Source organism: Garra rufa, chromosome 18 (assembly GCF_049309525.1).
Source record: "Garra rufa chromosome 18, GarRuf1.0, whole genome shotgun sequence".
Taxonomy (NCBI): Eukaryota; Metazoa; Chordata; class Actinopteri; order Cypriniformes; family Cyprinidae; genus Garra; species Garra rufa.
Window position 1 is genome coordinate 43867338 of NC_133378.1, and position 5966 is coordinate 43873303.

The following is a 5966-nucleotide window of genomic DNA, read 5'->3' on the forward strand; positions in this document are numbered from 1 at the left end:
ATTCAATACGTAATAACAGCATCGAGCGCCTAGTTTAACAGCATACATTTAATGTTGTATTGAAACGATATGTATTGTGAAAAGTAATGTACTAATGAAAACAAATATGTAAACAGAAATACAGACTGACCATGCAATGCAAGTGAATTAATCACGAACAAACTCTCCGGATGTCTTAGGAACAAAACATGAAGTAAGTTGCACTGTCTTTAGACTGATGGCATCCATTGTACGAATAAATGTTCGCCACATTTCCGTTCTCATCCATGTGATATGCTTTTAGCAATCTCCCATGTACACGCACGCAGCATCGATTAGATAATGAGCAGCTATTTACCTTAACTGTAGCCAGGGCCGCTGCTGGCCAAATGGGTGCCCTAAGCAGAAATTTACTTTTGTGCCCCATCCCCCAAATATTATGGAAGTTATTTTTGGTCAAAAAGGTAAATAAAGAGTGAAATAGCAAGAGCAAGAGCAAGAGATTTATCAACAAAAAAGAGTTACCTCCAATGGCTATGATTTTATTAATACAGTTGTCTGATTGATTTAATAATCTCAGAATCATACAAAAGGAAATTAAGCAGTTTTACTATGATAAAAACCATGGTTATCTGCCTTTTTATCTATCTTTCTATCATATCCATGCTTGTAAATTGTGTTTTATAGAATATATAATATTTGTATTTGTCTGTATTTTTTTAAATATATTTTTATTCTGTGTTTTTACCTGTACATGCACTGTACATGTGGCAGTTTTGACAATAAAGCAGACTTTGACAATAAAGCAGACAAGGGTTATGATGTCCACATATTTTTGTTGAGGAAATGATAGGAAAGACTATGTGGATATTTTAATTAAATGTTTGGTCAATATTAAACAAGGAATTTGATCATCATGTAAGTGTAACAACTGCATTTACCAGGCCTTTGGTGCCCTTTTCAGGCATTTCTATTAAAACTGTAATGTAAACTGTTAATTTTGTATTAGATTATGTATTTTAACACTTATTTAATGACACCATATGGTCATTATTAATCAATAATCATAATTGCCTCTGTGTTTTAATATAATGCATTTTTATGTCACTGTGTTTACTTAGATCTGCTTGTATTCATATTAAGAAAGATGCGTTAGTCGTGAAATTATTACCGACATTAAAACACTATTAACGTCGACAGAATAAAATAAAGTTTCACAGGATTATGAACGTACCTAAGTGATGCACGGGCTTCATCTTGGGCTTTTTTTTCTTTCGTTTCTCGGCGCCGGATTGTTGTCTCTTTCCAGGACCAGACATATTGTTCATCAATTATTATCATCATTTTTGGCCAAATAGGCAGCCGTAAACAGAGGTAAAGGCGAGTCGCTGCGCGTAATCACGTGTGCTTACTAGCCTACTCTGCGTTCACAGAAAATGCAATATACGTTTATATTTTTGTTTATTTGTATATGTATATTATTAATATTAATTTATTATTATAATAGGCTATATAAAAACTAAAATAAATAATAATAGAAATAATAAAATAATAAAAATATTTTTTTTGAGCAGCTGGGATGGTGCCCCCCTGGGAGTTGGTGCCCTACGCAGAATGCGTACTCTGCGTATAGGGAGCGGCGGTACTGACTGTAGCGTTTTCGCTAGATTTTAAAATAATGTTTACGTCCTTGAAATGGTCTATAGCTGTCCCCATGCTCTTCTGGTGTGAACCTCACCTTTATTACATGGTAAGTAGTTTTTTAACACTCACATACAGTAATGTATAACCAACTATCCTTGAATACTGAACTTTCCTTTTCTTTCTCTTTCAGTGACGTGTATGTGGCAGTGCAGGAAGTGTTGCAAAAGAGAGTTGTAGGTACAATTTACTTAAGCATTATAAACTAAACATTGCTTTGGAAGCGGCAGTCATGTTTGTGTACATTAGTCAACATTTGAAGTGGATCAAAACCTTTAATAAAATTTGGGTCACATTTTATATTAAGTGGCCTTAACTACTATGTACTTGCGTCATAAAACAAGTGCAATGTACTTATTGTGGTCATTGTATTGCAAAACACTTTTGCTTCTATTAAGGTGGGATATGGGTAAGGTTAGGGACAGGTTTGGTGTTAAGGTTGGGTTCAGGGGTGAGGATGAAGCTGGACAGTGACCCTCAGAGCAGGATTGGACACCCCTGCTTTAAACCATCACTTTTTGTTATTCAGAATATTGAATGCATTTCTGAATCAAAGTATTTGTGTATATTGAAGTTTATCAGTGTATGCAGGTGCTGGTCATATAATTAGAATATCTTCACAAAGTTGATTTATTTTTACTAATTCCATTCAAGAAGTGAAACTTGTATAATGTATACATTCATTCCACACAGACTGATATATTTCAAGTGTTTGTTTCTTTTAATTTTGATTATATCCGACAACTAATGAAAACCCCAAATTCAGTATCTCAGAAAAGTAGAATATTGTGAAAAGGTTGAGTATTGAAGACACCTGGTGCCACACTCTAATCAGCTCATTAACTCAGAACACCTGCAAAGGCCTTTAAATGGTCTCTCAGTCTAGTTCTGTAGGCGACACAATCATGGGGAAGACTGCTGATGTGACAGTTGTCCAAAAGACGATCATTGACACCATGCACAAGGAGGGCAAGACACAAAAGGTCATTTCAAAAGAGGCTGGCTGTTCACAGAGCTCTGTGTCCAAGCACATTAATAGAGAAGCGGAGGGAAGGAAAAGATGTGGGAGAAAAAAAGTGTACAAGCAATAGGAATAACCTCACCCTGGAGAGAATTGTGAAACAAAACCCATTCAAAAATGTGGAGGAGATTGACAAAGAGTGGACTGCAGCTGGAGTCAGTGCTTCAAGAACCACTACATGGAGATGCAGATTTCATTTTCCAACAGGACTTGGCACCTGCACACAGTGCCAAAGCTACCAGTACCTGGTATAAGGTCCATGGTATCCCTGTTCTTAATTGGCCAGCAAAATCTCTGGGGTATTGTGAAGAGGAAGATGCGATAGGCCAGACCCAACAATGCAGAAGAGCTGAAGGCCACTATCAGAGCAACCTGGGCTCTCATAACACCTGAGCAGTGCCACAGACTGATCCACTCCACGCCACGCCGCATCGCTGCAGTCATTCAGGCAAACTGGACATGCTCATACTTTCCAGCTGACCAAGATTTCTAAAAATCCTTTCCTTGTATTGGTCTTAAGTAATATTCAAATTTTCTGAGATACTGAATTGGGGTTTTCATTAGTTGTCAGTTATAATCATCAAAGTTAAAAGAAATAAACACTTGAAATATATCAGTCTGTGTGCAATGAATGCATTATACAAGTTTCACTTCTTGAATGGAATTACTGAAATCCACTTTTTGAAGATATTCTAATTATATGACCAGCATCTCTATATTTAGATGATTATTGACAAAATATTATTTACGTTTATCAATATAACAAGGTTTTAATTTTGAGTTGTTACACATTTGTATCACAGAAAGCTTTTTTTTGCTTCATGAAAGAAATATTAAAGAAACTAAGTCTTTGATTAGCTTTACTGCTAAAACAGTACTTTAAAACAGTGACATAAACCATTAGGCCTACTTTTAAAAACAAAAACTTTAATCTCAGAAAAACTGTTTGATAAAGCAAAAGAGTCAACAATGCATAGATATAAATGCCAAATGATGACAACAAATGGTATCTGATATTGTATTATTCATCTTATTTTGCAGGTTTTTATTGGCAAAGACATGGTAATACACAGGCCAGGGTCAGACAAGACAAAAGACAGGCGTAGGTCAATTGCGTTCAGTGGATACGCTCTAAAATGGTGCTGGGACACAAATTGTGGAATAAAGTCATTATTTATTATTATGTTTAACCGTACAAAAAGTATTCTCGTAGCTTCGTAAAATTACGCTGGAACCCCTGATGTCACTTGGATTATTTTACCAATCTCCTTGCAACTAGTTACTTGTAAAAGTAATCTGATTACATAACTCTCATTCCTAGTAATGTGTTACTCCCCACACCGCTTACACCACAGATGTAAGGATTTTATTGCATCTATCCCTGCTGAAAAAACAGCCTAGACTGTTTGGCTGGTCTAAGCTGGTTTAAACAGGAAATAACTGGTTTTAGCTGGTCTCTCAGCCTGACCAGCTGAGGAACTGGACAAAACCCCTCTAAAACCGGCCTGAATGACCAGCTAAAACCAGCCAACCAGCTTAGGTTGATTTTAGCTGCTTTTAGAGCAGGGATGTGTGAGCATTACACTGTCTTCCTTGATGAACCACAGGAGGGCACTGCAGACACAGTGAACACACACTTCTCTATCTCTGTGTGTGTGTGTGTGTGTGTGTGTGTGTGTGTGTGTGTGTGTGTGTGTGTGTGTGTGTGTGTGTGTGTGTGTGTGTGTGTGTGTGTGTGTAACTGGTATTCATCACGTTGTGGGGACCAAATGTCCCCACAAGGATAGGAATACCAGTAGATTTTGACCTTGTGGGGACATTTCTCAGGTCCCCATGAGGAAACAGGCTTATAAATCATGCACAATGAGTTTTTCTGAGGAAGTAAAAGTGTGCACAATCTCCTGTGAGGGCTAGGTTTAGGTGTAGGGCCATAGAAAGTATGGTTTGTACAGTATAAAAACCATTACGCCTATGGAATGTCCCCATAAAACATGTAAACCAGTGTGTGTGTGTGTGTGTGTGTGTGTGTGTGTGTGTGTGTGTGTGTGTGTGTAACTGGTATTCATCACGTTGTGGGGACCAAATGTCCCCACAAGGATAGGAATACCAGTAGATTTTGACCCTGTGGGGACATTTCTCAGGTCCCCATGAGGAAACAGGCTTATAAATCATGCACAATGAGTTTTTTTGATGAAGTAAAAGTATGCACAATCTCCTGTGAGGGCTAGGTTTAGGTGTAGGGTAGGTGTAGGGCGACAGAAAGTATGGTTTGTACAGTATAAAAACCATTACGCCTATGGAATGTCCCCATAAAACATGTAAACCCAACGTGTGTGTGTGTGTGTGTGTGTGTGTGTGTGTGTGTGTGTGTGTGTGTGTGTCTTCACTGGCATATTCAGACACATGACACACACACAGCAGACAGAAACAAGCTGTTATTTCGAAGATTATCCACTGTCAGCTCTCTCTCTTTGTGTCTGTGGCTGTTTAGCTTCAGCTCTTTTAATCTAACTGTAAACATTCATCACTCAAATCACAGAAGCTCAACTGTGGTGCTAGTTTTAGCAAAGTACCTGTGAGATATTAAAGCATTATCGGTTAAGCTTCTCTTTCTATTTACATGACTTGTCTATATTTCAATTCAAGTTTATTTGTATTGCGCCTTTCACAATGTCGTTTGTGAAATTGTTGCAAAGCAGCTGTACAGAAAATGTAGGTTTCTAAAATATATTTAGTAGCTTACTACAGGTATGTGCCAAAAAATCTGAATATTGAGGGAAAGTCCATTTATTTCAATAATTTGTTTCAAAAAATGAAACTTGTATGTTATATTAGTTCACTACACATAAAGTGAAATATTTCAAGCCTTTATTTGTTTCAATTTTAATGATTAAGGATTAAAGACAAAAAAAAAAAAAGAAATCCAGTACTTCACAAAATTAGAATATTGTGACCAATAAAAAAAAGGATCTTAAACACATGTTGGCCTTCTGAAAAGTGTGTTAATGTACTGTATTATGTCCTCAGGACTTTGTTGGGCCTCCTTTTGCACTAATTTCCGGCATCAAGGCGGCGATCAGCCTTTGACTCAGTTGAGGTGTTATGGAGCCCAAGTTGCTTTGATATTGGCCTTCAGCTCGTCTGCATTCCTTTTGACAATACCCTATAGATTTTCAATGGGCTTTAAGTCAGGCCAGTTCGCCGGCCAATCAAGTACAGATATTCCATGGCTATTAATCCAGCTACTGGTAGTTTTGTCTTTGTG